The sequence below is a fragment of the Phyllobates terribilis genome, unplaced genomic scaffold, assembly GCF_046119375.1.
Source record: "Phyllobates terribilis strain yellow unplaced genomic scaffold, ASM4611937v1 Scaffold_8__6_contigs__length_399053987, whole genome shotgun sequence".
Classification (NCBI taxonomy): Eukaryota; Metazoa; Chordata; class Amphibia; order Anura; family Dendrobatidae; genus Phyllobates; species Phyllobates terribilis.
Genome location: NW_027362768.1, coordinates 388,636,971 through 388,655,853, shown reverse-complemented (window position 1 = coordinate 388,655,853; position 18,883 = coordinate 388,636,971). Strand labels below are relative to the sequence as shown.

Below are 18,883 nucleotides of genomic sequence, written 5' to 3'. Positions count from 1 at the left end.
ATTGATAATGTGTCTGTAATCAATGGGGTTGCTCAAGCGCCGGGGACTGACACCAGGTTCCCATATTTTTCACTTAATGGGGAGCTTCTTTATCAGGTCACGAACCCAAAAGGGAAAATGATAGAGCAGTTGGTTGGCAGTGCCGGGACCCTATAGGTGTAGAGTGTTAGGCCTGGCCCATTCTCAGATCTTGGGTGGGCATCTAGGAGGGGTAGGCAAGACTCGGGAGCGGTTCCTACAGAGGTTCTACTGGCTGGGATGTCACCGGGAGATTGTGAACTAATGCCGGTCCTGTCCCACCTTTCAGCCAACAGCTCACGTGTCCCATTTCCGCAGCCCCCTAGTGCCGTTACCTATCATAGAGGTCCCATTTGACCGGATTGCCATGGACCTTGTCGGGCCCCTAGTGAAGTCCGCCCAGGGACACCAATACATCCTGGTTGTATTGGACTATGCAACTCAGTATCCGGAAGCGGTACCATTAAGGAATTCCTCCGCCAGAAGTATCGCCAGATAACTGGTACATATTTTCTCCCGGACAGGTCTGCCAAAGGAGATCCTGACGGACCAGGTTTATGTCGAAGGTGATGAGAGAGTTGTGTACAGCCCTCCAAATTACACAACTCCTAACTGTCTACCACCTGCAGACGGACGGTCTGGTAGAACGTTTCAACAAGACTTTGAAGTCGATGTTGAAGAAAGTTGTGGAGAAGGATGGGCGAGACTGGGATTGCCTGTTGCCGTATCTGCTGTTCTCCATTAGGGAAGTTCCCCAGAGCTCTATAGGGTTCTCGCCGTTTGAACTGCTATATGGACGACACCCTTGGGGACTTCTGGACATAGCAAAGGAGACCTGGGAAGCAGAGGTTACGCCCTACCGGAGTGTCATCGAGCATATGGCCCAAATGCAGGACCGGATCGAAGGGGTAATGCCAATCGTGAAAGGGAGCCTTCTACAGGCACAAGAAGCCCAGGCGAGGGTCTACAATTGGGCCGCAAGGCTGAGACAATTCAACCCGGGTGATCGGGTGTTGGTGCCCACGGTTGAGAGTAAGTTCCTGGCTAAGTGGCAAGGGCCGTACGAAGTGGTTGAGAAACTGAGTGAAGTCAACTACTAAGTCCACCAACCGGGTAGAAGGAAGCTGAAACCGGATCTACTACATCAACTTACTGAAGCCGTGGCGAGACAAGGAACCGGTGGAAGCTCCGTCTCTAGGGGACAATCCTGAAACCAGGGTCGAAAACGTCACAGTGGCAGAGACACGGTCACTGGCCCAAAAACAACAGTGCCGAGTACTCTTGCAGAGAAACTGAGATCTGTTCTCAGAATTGCCCGGATGTACGCAAGTTATGGAGCGTGAGATCCTGACGGAGCCGCACGTACAGGTGAACCAAAGGCCGTATCAAATTCCCGAAGCCCGCCGCGAGGTGATCTCCAAGGAGGTGAGGAGAATGTTGAGCCTGGGGGTTATCGAGGAGTCTAAGAGCAGCTGGTCCATCCAAATTGTTCTTGTGCCCAAGCTGGACGGAGAATGGCGTTTCTGTAACGACAAGTTTGACGCCTACCCGATGCCCCGGGTCGATGAGCTTATTGAGAGGCTGGGGCCTGCCAGGTACATCACTATCCTGGACCTAACAAAAGGGTACTGGCAAATTTACCTGGCCCCAGGTGCCAAGGATAAAATGGCCTTCTCTACACCCGACAGGTGTTTTCAGTACAGCAGGATGCCGTTCGGACTACAGGGAGCTCCAGCTACCATTCAGAGGGCCATGGACCGGATTCTGGGCTCACATAAAAAATACACTGCCGCTTACCTGGCCGACATCATGATTTTCAGCCCAGATTGGGAAACCACCTGCAGAAGGTCCAGGTAGTACTGGATGCATTGAGAAATGCTAGGTTTACCATAAACCCAAGAAAATGCACCATAGGAAAGGAAGAGGCAAAATACTTGGGCTACGTGGTTAGAAAGGCGAAATAAAACCGCAAATGAACAAGGTGGAGGCAGTCCAGAATTGCCCGCAACCAGCCTCCAAGAAACAGGTACCGGCCTTTCTGGGAATTGTGGGGTATTATCAGCGGTTTATCCCCAATTTCGCCACAATAGCGGCACCCCTGACCGACCTACTTAGGGGTACGAAGACGGTGATGGCTAAGTGGTCTTCTGAGGCAGAGATAGCGTTCCAGGATCTGAAACACACCCTATGTAACCATCCGGTCCTGATAGCACCTGACTTCCGTAAAGAATTTGTGCTCCAGACTGACGCCTCAGACGTCGGCATAGGAGCTGTCTTATCACAGGAGGTAAATGGGGAGGAACACCCCTTTCTCTACCTGAGCAGAAAACTCTCGGCCTGCGAAAAGAATTATGCAACTGTAGGAAAGGGGTGCCTGGCCGTCAAGTGGGCGGTTGACACCCTTAGGTACTACCTGTTAGGCTGCAAATTCAGACGGATCTCAGACCATGCCCCCCTGAGGTGGATGGGGAAAAATGCCCGGGTGACCAGGTGGTTCCTGGCCCTCCAGTACTTTAGTTTTTTGGTGGAGCACAGACCCGGGAAACTGTATGCTGATGCCGATGCCCTGTCCAGACTTCCCTGTCTAACAAGTGAAGGTACCAAAACCCCTGGCTTTGGGCAGAGGGGGGGAATATTTGACAAATTCACTGGTAGTGTGTTGGAAGGGAGATATGTGTCACTGAGGCTGTTGGCCTCAGTGATGTGAAAACATGGAAGTTTCTCTTGCACATTAAGTGCAGAGATTGTTAACGGCCCAGGCTTACAAGGGAAATGTTTTTAGTGGATGACGAAGTGCAGGGCGGGACGTCATCCACCCTATCTCCAATGCAGGGAGAGCTCTGGGCTTTAAATAGCCAGCCCTGACACTCAGGTGTGTTCAGTACCTGGGGAAACCTGCTCCAGAGTGGAGCTCACACGTGCTGTGCTGAACCAGTGTGTGCCTAATCCTGAGTGGCCAGACCATGGCCGAGACACCGACTGTGCTGCAAGTTTTTGTATTTTGTTTTGTCTCTTTAGCCGAATGGGCTGTGTTTTTCTTTATGGACTCCAGGGTAGTTTATACCAGCTGAATAAACTAACCCAAAATTTAAATGACAGTATCCTGTGTTTACCTCCGCATACAGCCAAGCTTATTGCTTTACTACAATGTACATAGTGACTGCACAAGCAGAATAGTGAGTGCAGCTCTGGAGTATAATACAGGAGGTAACTCAGGATCAGTAATGTAATGTATGTACACAGTGACTTCACCAGCAGAATAGTGAGTGCAGCTCTGGAGTATAATACAGGATGTAACTCAGGATCAGTAATGTAATGTATGTACACAGTGACTGCACCAGCAGAATAGTGAGTGCAGCTCTGGAGAATAATACAGGATGTAACTCAGGATCAGTAATGTAATGTATGTACACAGTGACTCCACCAGCAGAATAGTGAGTGCAGCTCTGGAGGATAATACAGGAGGTAACTCAGGATCAGTAATGTAATGTATGTATACAGTGACTGCACCAGCAGAATAGTGAGTGCAGCTCTGGAGTATAATACAGGATGTAACTCAGGATCAGTAATGTAATGTATGTACACGATGACTGCACCAGCAGAATAGTGAGTGCAGCTCTGGAGTATAATACAGGATGTAACTCAGGATCAGTAATGTAATGTATGTACACAGTGACTGCACCAGCAGAATAGTGAGCGCAGCTCTGGAGTATAATACAGGATGTAACTCAGGATCAGTAATATAATGTATGTACACAGTGACTGCACCAGCAGAATAGTGAGTGCAGCTCTGGAGGATAATACAGGAGGTAACTCCGGATCAGTAATGTAAATGTACACTGTGACTGCACCAGCAGAATAGCGAGTGCAGCTCTGGAGTATAATACAGGAGGTAACTCAGGATCAGTAATGTAATGTATGTACACAGTGACTGCACCAGCAGAATAGTGAGTGCAGCTCTGGAGTATAATACAGGAGGTAACTCAGGATCAGTAATGTAATGTATGTACACAGTGACTGCACCAGCAGAATAGTGAGTGCAGCTCTGGAGGATAATACAGGAGGTAACTCCGGATCAGTAATGTATGTACACTGTGACTGCACCAGCAGAATAGCGAGTGCAGCTCTGGAGTATAATACAGGAGGTAACTCAGGATCAGTAATGTAATGTATGTACACAGTGACTGCACCAGCAGAATAGTGAGTGCAGCTCTGGAGTATAATACAGGAGGTAACTCAGGATCAGTAATGTAATGTATGTACACAGTGACTGCACCAGCAGAATAGTGAGTGCTGCTCTGGAGTATAATACAGGATGTAACTCAGGATCAGTAATGTAATGTATGTACACTGTGACTGCACCAGCAGAATAGTGAGTGCAGCTCTGGAGGATAATACAGGAGGTAACTCAGGATCAGTAATGTAATGTATGTACACAGTGACTGCACCAGCAGAATAGTGAGTGCAGCTCTGGAGGATAATACAGGAGGTAACTCAGGATCAGTAATGTAATGTATGTACACAGTGACTGCACCAGCAGAATAGTGAGTGCAGCTCTGGAGGATAATACAGGAGGTAACTCCGGATCAGTAATGTAATGTATGTACACAGTGACTGCACCAGCAGAATAGTGAGTGCAGCTCTGGAGTATAATACGGGATGTAACTCAGGATCAGTAATATAATGTATGTACACAGTGACTGCACCAGCAGAATAGTGAGTGCAGCTCTGGAGGATAATACAGGAGGTAACTCCGGATCAGTAATGTAATGTATGTACACTGTGACTGCACCAGCGGAATAGTGAGTGCAGCTCTGGAGGATAATACAGGAGGTAACTCAGGATCAGTAATGTAAATGTACACTGTGACTGCACCAGCAGAATAGCGAGTGCAGCTCTGGAGTATAATACAGGATGTAACTCAGGATCAGTAATGTAATGTATGTACACAGTGACTGCACCAGCAGAATAGTGAGTGCAGCTCTGGGGTATAATACAGGAGGTAAGTGAGGATCACTACAGGATAAGTAATGTAATGTATGTACACAGTGAAACCCTGCTAATCTTATTAACATTCAGTGTATGCCCTCTCCTATCACTTTCCATTGTGCTCTCTGGAACGCACGGTCTGTGTGTAACAAGCTAACTTACATTCACGATGTTTTTCCTCTCTAATTCCCTTAACCTTCTGGCTATTACAGAAACCTTGATCCAGCAGTCACATCACAATGTGCTTTGCAGGTCATCCCCCCGGTTCCCTCACTTATGTTTCCCTCCTTTGAAGTCCACACCATCAGACTCTTCAAACCCTTCTCCCTGTGAGTGGCGGTTGTGTATCGCCCTCCAGGCTCCTCCCGCCAGTTCTTGGATCACTTTGCCACCTGGCTTCCTCACTTTCTATCCTGTGACATCCCAACCCTCATCATGGGCGACTTTAACATCCCCATCTATGATCCCCTCTCCCAATCTGCCTCTCATCTACTCTCTCTAACCTCCTCATTCAGCCTCTCACAGGTTACTAATTCTCCCACACATGAAGACGGGAACACTCTGGACCTGGTCTTCTCCAGTCTCTGCTCGCTGGATGACTTTACTAACTTCCCTCTCCCGCTCTCGGACCACAACCTTCTTTCCTTCTCTGTTAAGAATTGTCTCCTCACCCGGGACACCCCCACTTACCACACTTATAGGAATACACGTACCATTAATACCCAGCAGCTTATGGGCTATCTCCACACATCTTTAGCCCCCATCTCCTCCTTCTCCTGTCCAGACTTAGCATTGTCACACTATAGTAATACACTGAAGAGCGTCCGAGATGAAGCGGCACCTTCTACACGCAGAAAGACCCGACACAGACAACGGCAGCCCTGGCACACAATGCTAACACGTTGTCTTCAGCGTTGCTCTAGGTGTGCTGAGCGTCAGTGGAGAAAATCTCTTTAAGCAGAGGACTTCATCCACTATAAATTCATGCTCAAAACCTATAACTCTGCCCTTCATCTGGCCAAACAATCCTACTTCACCCCCCTCATCACTTCACTGTCCAACAATCCAAAACGACTTTTTGAAACCTTAAACTCCCTCCTGAGCCCTAACGCACAGGCCCCCACCACGAACCTCAGCGGGGAGGATCTGGCAACTTATTTCCTAGAAAAAATCCACCACATCCATCAGGACATCTCAGCCCAATCTCCTCAGTGCCTGGATCCCCTTCCCTGCCACACTTCAAGCTCACTAGCCATCTTTGAGCCTGTTACAGAAGAAGAAGTTACCCAGCTCCTCGCTTCTTCTCGGCCTACAACCTGCAGCAGTGACCCCATTCCTTCACATCTCCTGCAGTCCCTCTCACCGGTGGTCACCACTCACTTGACTAAAATATTTAACCTCTCTCTTTCTTCAGGTATCTTTCCCTCCTCATTTAACCATGCCATCATAACCCCTTTACTTAAAAAGCCATCCCTGGAGCAGAACTGCACTGCTACCTACAGACCGGTCTCTAATCTTCCCTTCATCTCTAAACTCCTGGAACGCTTAGTCCACTCCCGTCTAATCCGCTATCTCTCAGATAACTCTCTCCTCGACCCTCTACAATCTGGTTTCCGCTCCTTACACTCCATTGAAACTGCCCTCACTAAAGTCTCTAATGATCTACTAACAGCTAAATCTAATGGTCACTACTCCCTGCAGATCTCCTGGATCTCTCTGCAGCATTTGACTCTGTGGATCACCAGCTCCTCCTCACTATGCTCCGCTCTATCGGGCTCAAGGACACTGTTCTCTCCTGGTTCTCCTCCTACCTTTGTGACCGCTCCTTCACTGTATCTCTTCCCCTCCTCATCCCCTTACTATCGGGGTCCCGCAGGGCTCAGTCCTAGGCCCCCTCCTCTTCTCTCTATACACTGCCCCTATTGGACAAACAGTCAGCAGATTTGGGTTCCAGTATCATCTCTATGCTGACGACACCCAATTATACACTTCTTCCCCTGACATCACCCTTACCCTAATACAAAATACCAAGGATTGTTTGTCTGCTGTTTGTCTCCAAAACTGAACTTCTTGTGTTTCCCCCCTCTACTAACCTAACTCCACCTAACATCAAAATTACCTTGGAGGGGTCAACCATAACTCAGCAGCACGCCCGCTGCCTTGGGGTCATATTCGACACTAACCTTTCCTTTACTCCCTATATCCGACCAGTCACCTGCATCTTAAAAACATCTCCAGAATCCGACCTTTTCTCACCTTTGAAACGGCTAAAACTCTGACTGTCGCTCTTATCACTCTCGTCTGGACTACTGCAACTCTCTTCTGATCGGTCTCCCTCTTACCAAACTTTCTCCTCTCCAATCCGTCCTGAATGCAGCAGCCAAGGTCATATTTCTGTCCAGCCGCTTCACCGATGCCTCCACCTTGTGCCAGTCATTACACTGGTTACCCATCTGCTACAGGATCCAATATAAACTCATCGCTCTCACCCACAAAGCTCTCCACAGTTCTTCACCGCCTTATATCTTCTCTCTCATCTCAGTCTATTGTCCTACACGTGCCCTCCGTTCTACAAATGACCTAAGACTAACATCCCCCATAATCCGAACCTCGCACCTCCGTCTCCAAGACTTCTCTCGTGCTGCGCCAGTTTTCTGGAATGCTCTACCCAAGACGATCCGACTGATGCCTAGACACCACGTCTTAAAGCGCGCTTTAAAAACCCATCTCTTTAAACAAGCCGACCACCTCAACTACTCAGTAACCTAACCTTCCCCTGTCCCCTCCTAAATACTATTCAGAATCTGGTCCCGACCGTTCATCTGTCTCTACAACCTCCATGCACAAGATAACTGCACTCGGTAATTGAGTATTGTACTTGAACATACGGGCTGATGACCGGATCCTGCAGCTTTATATGAAAATCCCGACTTATTATAATTGCCGGACCTGAAATAACAAGCACCTTTCACCTACTGTGTCCCCCCATTTCCTTGTAGACTGTAAGCAGCGAGCAGCCGGACCCTCGCTCCTAATGTAACTGTTTAAATTGTCTCACCTTGTATTGAATTTATTGTCTGTACATGTCCCCGCTTAACTGTAAAGCGCTGCGGAATATGTTGGCGCTATATAAATATAAATTATTATTATTATTACCCCAGGATCAGTACAGGATCAGTAATGTTACTGCACAGCTTATAGAGGTACACCCTGTATGTTCCCTGTATATGTCGGGTGCCCGGTGTATAGCAGTGTTGTTGATGCCCGGGGGTGATGTGTTGATGTCCCGGGGGGTGATGTGTTGATGCCCGGGGGGTGATGTGTTGATGTCCCGGGGGGTGATGTGTAGATGTCCGGGGGTGATGTGTAGATGTCCCGGGGGGTGATGTGTTGATGTCCCGGGGGGTGATGTGTTGATGTCCCGGGGGGTGATGTGTAGATGTCCGGGGGTGATGTGTAGATGTCCGGGGGTGATGTGTAGATGTCCCGGGGGGTGATGTGTTGATGCCCCGGGGGGTGATGTGTTGATGCCCGGGGGTGATGTGTTGATGTCCCGGGGGGTGATGTGTTGATGTCCCGGGGGGTGATGTGTAGATGTCCGGGGGTGATGTGTAGATGTCCGGGGGTGATGTGTAGATGTCCCGGGGGGTGATGTGTTGATGCCCCGGGGGGTGATGTGTTGATGCCCGGGGGTGATGTGTAGATGTCCCGGGGGGTGATGTGTAGATGTCCCGGGGGGTGATGTGTAGATGTCCCGGGGGGTGATGTGTTGATGCCCGGGGGTGATGTGTTGATGTCCCGGGGGGTGATGTGTTGATGCCCGGGGGTGATGTGTTGATGTCCCGGGGGGTGATGTGTAGATGTCCCGGGGGGTGATGTGTTGATGTCCCGGGGGGTGATGTGTAGATGTCCCGGGGGGTGATGTGTAGACGCCCGGGGGTGATGTGTTGATGTCCCGGGGGGTGATGTGTTGATGTCCCGGGGGTGATGTGTTGATGCCCCGGGGGGTGATGTGTTGATGCCCCGGGGGGTGATGTGTTGATGCCCCGGGGGGTGATGTGTTGATGCCCCGGGGGGTGATGTGTTGATGCCCGGGGGTGATGTGTTGATGCCCGGGGGTGATGTGTTGATGCCCGGGGGTGTTACATGCAGGGTAGATGCGGTGAAGGTCGCTCTTTATTTGCAGATATGAGAGCTGGCACATTGGTATCTGCCTCAGGCGCTCGTGATTCGGGCAGGGGTCAGTTGACAGGAGCTGGGGCCACTATTTGCTTTCGCTGAGGTGAGAGGGGCGGGAGATGATATAATTAGACTCTGGGCAGTCAGAGGTCAGTTTTCCTGTTACTTGGCTGAAAAAGAAAGTCCAAATGTGGGAAGAACATGGCGATGACGTTCAGACGCCTCCGGTTGTGTTTCCGCTATGATGACTTTGACTATTTACTATTTTACAGTTTTGATATACACTGTGTTCCAAATTATTATGCAAATAATATTTTCTCAGATTTTCCCACATTCCCTCTATGAATTGCAGTCATTGTAATTTTCCAGTCCAATAACTATTCGAGTACAATTGAAAGGTTTTTGTATAAACTGCCGATGATAACAGGAGATTTTTAAAAAATAAAACACTCAAACTGCACTCAAAATGCATGTTCCAAATTATTATGCCCAGCAGAGGTTTCAACCTTTTCATTTTAATAAAGAACAAAAAAATGGTCATTTGTGAAATTCTAAGCATTAGCCGGTTATTACACACTGAAATCAAACAGTTTTCAACTCAAAACTTTATTCTAGGTGATGTTACATTTGCACATAGGACCCCTTGTTGGAAAGGAGCTTCTGAACTCTCTCATCCATTGAATTTGTCAGGTTTTGGATGGTTTCTGCTTCAATTGTTTTGCATGAGGGCAGAATACCCTCCCAGAGCTGTTGCTTAGATGTGAACTGCCTCCCGCCATCATAGACACTCCTTTTGATGATGCTCCAGAGGTTCTCAATGGGGTAGAGGTCAGGGGAGCATGGGGGTCACACCATAAGTTTGTCCCCTTTTATGCCCATAGCAGCCAGAGATGCAGATGTGTTATGTGCAGCATGAGACGGGGCATTATCAGGCATGAAATGATCTTGCTGCGGAATACACGGTTCTTCTTCTTGAACCATGGCAGGAAGTGCTGTTTGAGAAACTCAACATACATTATGGAGTTCATCTTTACCCCTTCAGGGATCCTAAAGGGGCCGACAATCTCTCTCCCCATGATTCCAGCCCAAAACATTACTCCACCTCCTCCTTGTTAGCGCTGTAGCCGTGTTTGCATGGGGTGTCCATCAACCAGCCATCCTCCACTCCATCCATCTGGACCATCGAGATCATTTCATGTATGATAATGCCCCGTCTCATGCTGCACATAACACATCTGCATCTCTGGCTGCTATGGGCATAAAAGGGGACAAACTTATGGTGTGACCCCCATGCTCCCCTGACCTCTACCCCATTGAGAACCTCTGGAGCATCATCAAAAGGAGTGTCTATGATGGCGGGAGGCAGTTCACATCTAAGCAACAGCTCTGGGAGGGTATTCTGTCCTCATGCAAAACAATTGAAGCAGAAACCATCCAAAACCTGACAAATTCAATGGACGAGAGAGTTCAGAAGCTCCTTTCCAACAAAGGGTCCTATGTGCAAATGTTACATCACCTAAAATAAAGTTTTGAGGTGAAAACTGCTTGATTTCAGTGTGTAATAACCGGCTAATGCTTAGAATTTCACAAATGACCATTTTTTTGTTCTTTATTAAAATGAAAAGGTTGAAACCTCTGCTGGGCATAATAATTTGGAACATGCATTTTGAGTGCAGTTTGAGTGTTTTATTTTTTAAAAATCTCCTGTTATCATCGGCAGTTTATACAAAAACCTTTCAATTGTACTCGAATAGTTATTGGACTGGAAAATTACAATGACTGCAATTCATATAGGGAATGTGGGAAAATCTGAGAAAATATTATTTGCATAATAATTTGGAACACAGTGTAGAACTAAGCTGCATTCTGTATTCTGCAGAGTTCAGAGCTGAAATCTCCCAGCATCCCCTGCTTGTTCAGTGTCTGCTCAGACTTTGCTCTGGTGACTGTGCAATTGTGTAATGTAGGAGCTCATTCCCCTGCGCACATTGGACTTCCTGTCAGTGATGGGCGCTGCTCTCCGTCTTCGCGGCATTCATCACTGCATTATGTGTATGGTGGTCTGTGAGGGTCAGACCCCAGTGGCTGCGGGATTCTCCTGCCACGTCTCGCCTTTTGGGAGCGCTGCACGCAGGGTACGGCGGCCGTTGAAGCTGGGTGGCCTCGGTTGCTGCTTCTCTTAGGCTGGAATATACCAGCTATGATTATGTTCCCTGTTTTGGCAGTGGAAACACAAGGCTTCATGTATCAGTGTATCGGCTGCGGGCCGAGCACCTGGGCCTGCGTCACTGGGGGGTCGTCCCTGGCAGCCATGCCTCCCTATAAATACAGAATGGGGACAGTGCTGAGCGCAAGGAGCGCAGATCCAACTCCACCAGCTGCAGGCAAGACTGGGAACGTTAGATCGAGTGTCTGGGGGTGGGGATTCGAGGATGGTCCTGGAGGTGGGGGTCCAAGAATGGTCCTGGAGGTGGGGGTCCGAGGATGGTCCTGGAGGTGGGGGTCCGAGGATGGTCCTGGAGGTGGGGGTATGAGAATGCTCCTGGAGGTGGGGGTCCAAGGATGCTCCTGGAGGTGGGGGTCCAAGAATGGTCCTGGAGGTGGGGGTCCGAGGATGGTCCTGGAGGTGGGGGTCCGAGAATGGTCCTGGAGCTGGGTGGCCTCGGTTGCTGCTTCTCTTAGGCTGGAATATACCGGCTATGATTATGTTCCCTGTTTTGGCAGTGGAAACACAAGGCTTCATGTATCAGTGTATCGGCTGCGGGCTGTGCACCCGGGCCTGCGTCACTGGGGGGTCGTCCCTGGCAGCCATGCCTCCTTATAAATACAGAATGGAGACAGTGCTGAGCGCAGGGAGCGCAGATCCAACTCCACCAGCTGCTGGCAAGACTGGGAACGTTAGGTCAGAGTGTCTGGGGGTGGGGATTCGAGGATGGTCCCGGAGGTCGGTGTCCGAGGATGGTCCCGGAGGTCGGGGTCCTAGGATGGTCCCGGAGGTGGGGGTCCTAGGATGGTCCCGGAGGTGGGGGTCCAAGGATGGTCCTAGAGGCCGGGGTCCAAGGATGGTCCTAGAGGCCGGGGTCCAAGGATGGTCCTAGAGGCCGGGGTCGGAGGATGGTCCTAGAGGCCGGGGTCGGAGGATGGTCCTAGAGGCCGGGGTCGGAGGATGGTCCTAGAGGCCGGGGTCGGAGGATGGTCCTAGAGGCCGGGGTCGGAGGATGGTCCTAGAGGCCGGGGTCGGAGGATGGTCCTAGAGGCCGGGGTCGGAGGATGGTCCTGGAGGTGGGGGTCGGAGGATGGTCCTGGAGGTGGGGGTCGGAGGATGGTCCTGGAGGTGGGGGTCGGAGGATGGTCCTGGAGGTGGGGGTCGGAGGATGGTCCTGGATGTGGGGGACCGAGGATGGTCTTGAGGGTGGGGGTCCGAGGACGGTCCTGGAGGTGGGGGTCCGAGGACGGTCCTGGAGGTGGGGGTCCGAGGACGCTCCTGGAGGTGGGGGTCTGAGGATGGTCCTGGAGGTGTCATATGTCTCTGCCTATAACATGGCTGAGCTCCATAGTGAGCACTGCGTTACCCCTGCTGTATGGAAAGTGGTCATGGCGGACACCCACATAACAAAGAGTGCAGCTAGAGGGAACCTGGCATATTCCCCTGGTGCTGGGTGTCAGGATAGACACCAGCGAGCCGCTCTGCCTGGTCCCAGCTCCATAGATCCAGCGGTGATGGAAGGCCGAGCTGGTGATGGAAGGCCGAGCTGGTTATGGAGGGCCGAGCTGGTGATGGAAGGCCGAGCTGGTGATGGAGGGCCGAGCTGGTGATGGAGGGCCGAGCTGGTGATGGAGGGCCGAGCTGGTGATGGAAGGCCGAGCTGGTGATGGAAGGCCGAGCTGGTGATGGAGGGCCGAGCTGGTGATGGAAGGCCGAGCTGGTTATGGAGGGCCGAGCTGGGGATGGAAGGCCGAGCTGGTGATGGAGGGCCGAGCTGGTGATGGAGGGCCGAGCTGGTGATGGAGGGCCGAGCTGGTGATGGAGGGCCGAGCTGCCGTCTGAGTACAGCCTTCATGATAGTCCTCAGGATCTCTGCTTGCTGACAAGGACTTGCAGCACTTTCATTTACATTCAGAGGCTGATACCCAGTCCTGACTGATAATACTTCTCAGGGCTGAGGGTTTGTCACAGTTGTATCCAGTCTAGACAATGGGTTGGGAGCTGAGTGGCCTCCACTGATACATTGTAACAAATTATCAGAACAGGGGGATTTGTCCAGCTCACTGGGCACACAGTAACAAGCCCTCAGCTGTGAGAAGTGTCAGGTCTGCACAGGATTTGTGTACAGTGAAGAACACGGGGTGAGGTTATAAGAAATATCTGACCCTGACGGTAACCCCCTTAAGACCCCCGGGACCCCCTGACATAATCATCTGCTTACTGATGGAACAGGTGCTGGTGCCCCTGAGCCCCCGACCGCTGCTGCTGAGCATGTGGCACAGCCCAGACCCCCCCAGTACTGAAAATTCTTTTTCTCCATAAAACTAAACATATAAAATCTGAATAATAAAACTATAAAACTTCCAAAAGCAAAAATGTGCGGAATCTTCTTAAAGGGCCAGTCAGTGTTATAGAGCAATAAAGGAAATGAAACCCCTGGAAACCCCTCTTATGTTATGGCTGATTGATGTATAAGGAGCGGAGCTGATAACAGGGAACAATAGACTGTATTTATCTGACGCACGGATCATCCTGTGTCCGCACAGTCTAGTCGCCTTCTTGTAGCCCCTTATTGTTCCTCTGGCTCCATTCACCTGACTGTAGGTTGCGACATCAGCAACAGGTTGTTCTGGGGGCGGATTGCCAGGATCACAGGTCGATATCTGAGGCGCTGATAACCCCGGCGCCTCGTGTGATTTTCGACGCCTTGTGTGATTTGCTGACATTTAATTTGGACTTTTCTGGAAAATTACTGAAATTGGTGAACATCGCATTGATCCGTGCGTTTTCAGCCTCTGAATTATGGGAACCGCCACAGGTTATTTTTGTATATATGAGCTTCCGGGCAGTAAATCGCCTCCTGAGCAGTATTCAGGGCCTTGAAAAGTCTTCATACCCCATTAACTTTTCCACGTTTTCCCGCATTACACCCACAAACTTAAATATATTTTATTGAGATTTTCTGTGATGACACAAAGTAACGAGTATTTGTGACGTGTAAAGGAAATGACACGAGGTTCTCTAATTTAATTTATAAATATAAATCTGAACATTGTGCATTAGTATTCATCCTTCTGTAGTCATTTACCCCTGAATAAAATCCCGAGTCACCAATTTCCTCCAGAAGTCACATAATTAGTACATTGTGACCACCTGGGTGTGATTTTTTTTTCCTCAGTATAACTACAGCTGTTCTGTGAAGGCCTCAGAGGTTTGTGTGAGAACATTAGGGCTCAAACAGCATCATGAAAAGCAAGGAGCCCACCAGACAGGTCTGAGATAAAGCTGAAAACCAAGGAGCCCACCAGACAGGTCAGGGATAAAGTTGTGGAGAAGAGGAAAGCAGGGTTAGGTTATAGAAGACAGCCCAAGCTATGAACATCTCACGGAGCTCTGTTCAATCCATCATCCAAAAATGGAATAAATAAGTGGAAAGCTACCGAGACATGGCCGTCCACCTACACTGACATCCCAAGCAAGGAGAGCACTAATGAGAGAAGCAGCCGAGAGGCCCATGGTCATAGGAGGAGCTGTCGAGATCCACAGCTCAGGGAGGATGAATCTCTCCACCGGACAACTATAAGGCCATGTTCACACGTTCAGCATTTAGTCAGTATTTTACATCAGTATCTGTAATCCAAAACCAGGAGAGGAACAATCAGAGGGAAAGTATAATAGAAACTCGTCACCACTTCTGCATTATCACCACTGCTGGTTTTGGCTTACAAATGCTGATGTAAAATACTGACCAAATCCTGAACGTGTGAATGTGGCCTTATTTGTATACCCCACAAATCTGGCCTTTATAAAAACAGTGAAAAGAAGAAAGCCATTTTTGAAAGACAAAAGAAATCCCATTTGCAGTTTGCAAAAAGTCATATATGGGACACAGCGAGCATGTGGAGGAAGGGGCTGTGCTCAGATGAGACCAAAGGAGAACTTTTTGGGCTGAATGCAGAACGCTTTGTGTGGCAGAAAATTAACACTGCACATCACCCTGAAAACACCATCCCCACCGTCACACATGGTGGAGGCAGCATCCTGCTGTGAAGAGGCTTTTCTTCAGCAGGGGCAGGGAAGCTGTTAAGAGGTGATGGGAAGATGGATGGAGCTAAATACAGGGCAATCCTGGAGGAAAACCTGTTAGAGAGACAGGAGACCTAAGACCGGGGCATAGGTTCACCTTCCAGCAGGACAACGACCCCCAACATCCTGCAGAGCTACAATGGAGGGTTTAGATCCGAGCATTTTCCTGTGTGTGAACGGCGCAGTCACAGTCCAGACCCAAATCCCAGAGAATCTGTGACAAGACGTGAAAATGGCTGATCACAGACGTCTCCATCCAATCACTGAACGAGAACGAGTGTGCAAAGCTGGAGAGACAGACCCCAAAAGACTGCAGGGAAAGCTGGAGAGACAGACCACAAAGACTGCAGCGAAAGCTGGAGAGACAGACTCCAAAAGACTGCAGGGAAAGCTGGAGAGACAGACCCCAAAAGACTACAGGGAAAGCTGGAGAGATAGACCCCAAAAGACTGCAGAGAAAGCTGGAGAGACAGACCCCAAAAGACTACAGGGAAAGCTGGAGAGACAGACCCCAAAATACTACAGGGAAAGCTGGAGAGACAGACCCCAAAATACTACAGGGAAAGCTGGAGAGACAGACCCCAAAAGACTACAGGGAAGACTGCAGCGAAAGCTGGAGAGACAGACCCCAAAAGACTGCAGCGAAAGCTGGAGAGACAGACCCCAAAAGACTGCTGCGAAAGCTGGAGAGACAGACCCCAAAAGACTGCAGAGAAAGCTGGAGAGACAGACCCCAAAAGACTGCAGTGAAAGGTCGGAGAGACAGACCCCAAAAGACTGCAGCAGAGAAAGATGGGAGAGACAGACCCCAAAAGACTGCAGGGAAAGGTGGAGAGACAGACCCCAAAAGACTGCAAGGAAAGGTAGGAGAGACAGACCCCAAAAGGTGGAGAGACAGACCCCAAAAGACTGCAGGGAAAGGTGATCCTACAAAGTACTGACTCGGGCTGAATACTAATGTTCAGATTTATATTTATAAATTAATTAGTGACCTCGTATCGTTTCCTTCACTCGTTACTTTGTGTCATCACAGAAAATCCCAATAAAATAGATTGAAGTTTGGGTGTAACATGAAAAATGTGGAAAAGTTCACGGGGTATGAAGACTTTTTCAAGGGACTGTATATGATCATCTGGAGAGTATACAGGCCCCTGTGCAGTATATACCGGCTCCTGGGCAGTATACGGGCCCCTGTGCAGTATATACCGGCTCCTGGGCAGTATACGGGCCCCTGTGCAGTATATACTGGCTCCTGGGCAGTATACGGGCTCCTGGGCAGTATACGGGCCCCTGTGCAGTATATACCGGCTCCTGGGCAGTATATGGGCCCCTGTGCAGTATATACCGGCTCCTGGGCAGTATATGGGCCCCTGTGCAGTATATACCGGCTCCTGGGCAGTATACCGGCCCCTGTGCAGTATATTTTGGCTCCTGGGCAGTATACAGGCCCTGTACAGTATATAGGAGCTCCTGGGCAGTATACGGGCCCCTGTGTAGGGCCTCCCTGGCTCAGCGGCCATTGTACACAGCTAATTCCTGTCAAACAGAAACAAGTGTCTGCGGGAGGAGCGGGGCTGCGGGGGGAGCGGGGCTGTGGGGGGAGCGGGGCTGCGGGGGGAGCGGGGCTGCGGGGGGAGAGGGGCTGCGGGGGGAGTGGGGCTGCGGGAGGAGCGGGGCTGCGGGGGGAGCGGGGCTGTGGGAGGAGCGGGGCTGCGGGTGGAGCGGGGCCGCGGGGGGAGTGGGACTGCGGGGGGAGTGGGGCTGCGGGGGGAGAGGGGCTGCGGGAGGAGCGGGGCTGCGGGGGGAGCGGGGCTGCGGGAGGAGAGGGGCTGCGGGGGGAGCGGGGCTGCGGGGGGAGAGGGGCTGCGGGAGGAGCGGGGCTGCGGGGGGAGCGGGGCTGCGGGAGGAGAGGGGCTGCGGGGGGAGCGGGGCTGCGGGGGGAGCGGGGCTGCGGGAGGAGCGGGGCTGCGGGAGGAGCGGGGCTGCGGGGGGAGCGGGGCTGCGGGTGGAGTGGGGCTGCGGGGGGAGAGGGGCTGCGGGAGGAGCGGGGCTGCGGGGGGAGCGGGGCTGTGGGGGGGAGTGGGGCTGCGGGAGGAGCGGGGCTGCGGGGGGAGCGGGGCTGCGGGGGGAGAGGGGCTGCGGGAGGAGCGGGGCTGCGGGAGGAGCGGGGCTGCGGGAGGAAAGGGGCTGCGGGGGGAGTGGGGCAGGGCAGGTCCGGGGCCACAGGTTCTGCTTTCTTAACTCCAAACTCTTCTGTTAGACTGGAACATATCGTCCTTATATTGTTATCACCGAGGGGGGGACGGCGTGTGTCATCACGGGGTGGGGGGGGCGTGTGACATCACCAGGGCGGGCGTGTGACATCACCAGGTGGTGCGTGTGACATTACCGGGGGGGGGGCGTGTGACATCACTTGGGGGGGTATGTGACATTACCGGGGGGGCGAGTGACATCACGGGGTGGGGGGGGCGTGTGACATCACCAGGTGGTGCGTGTGACATTACCGGGGGGGGGGCGTGTGACATCACTGGGGGGGTATGTGACATTACCGGGGGGCGAGTGACGTTACCGGGGGGGCGTGTGACATTGGAGGGAAGGGGGAGGCATGTGACATTACCAGTGTCACACACTGATGTCAGTGTGTGACATCATCGGGCCGGAAGGGGGCGGCATGTGACATTACCGGGCTGGGGGGCATGTGACATTAGCGTGTGACCGCACACATGGCCACCCACCTCAATGACGTGTCTGTACGGCGCTGCCCAATATGCTGGTGCTATACAGGTAGCAGGAGGTGAATACGTGCATCACTCCTATAGGTTATTGCCTTGTACTATATATATATATATATATATATATATATATATATATATATATATATATATATATATATATACAGGACTGGGAAAAAGATACAGGCAGGAAAAATGCAGCAAAGTAAAAAGCTTCATACTCAGAAGTGATGACGTTCATGTTCATCTATTAAAGCCGCACTCCAATGATATTTTTTTCTTTGCCCCCCTTTGTTAGTGAGAATATTCTCACTGGTCGCCGTCTTCCCCCGGTTTTAGTGCCAATGTCATTAATAACGAGGAGTCCTGAGGGTGATGATCCGGCCCCGGAGCCCTGATCTCCCATCATCCCGTCTGTCTGGGATCACATGAAGAGACAGAAGGATCCGCACAAGCCTCATACACAGAAGATCTGGGGGAAGTTCTCCAAGATGTTTAGAACAACGTCCTGCCGAGCTCCTCCATAACCAGTGTACCAGAGAGGAGAAGAAGTGATGGAGGCGACGGGCGGTCACCAGATACTGATGATGGAGGCGACGGGCGGTCACTAGATACTGATGATGGAGGTGATGGGTGGTCACCAGATACTGATGATGGAGGTGACGGGAGGTCA

At 51.1% G+C, this 18,883-nt stretch overlaps 1 protein-coding gene across 3 annotated transcripts in view; it reads left to right on the top strand.

The window, feature by feature from the left end:
* Window positions 1–18,883, top strand: part of SLC38A3 (solute carrier family 38 member 3) — a 119,831-nt gene that overhangs the window by 37,092 nt on the left and 63,856 nt on the right. Inside the window, exon 1 of one of the 3 annotated variants that reach the window (XM_073645176.1) lies at window positions 11,473–11,570. The exons of the other annotated variants lie outside the window; for them this stretch is intronic. The gene's annotated coding sequence lies outside the window, so the exon portion shown is untranslated. Of the gene's footprint in view, window positions 1–11,472; window positions 11,571–18,883 lie in introns of those variants that run through there. 3 annotated transcript variants of the gene reach the window in all.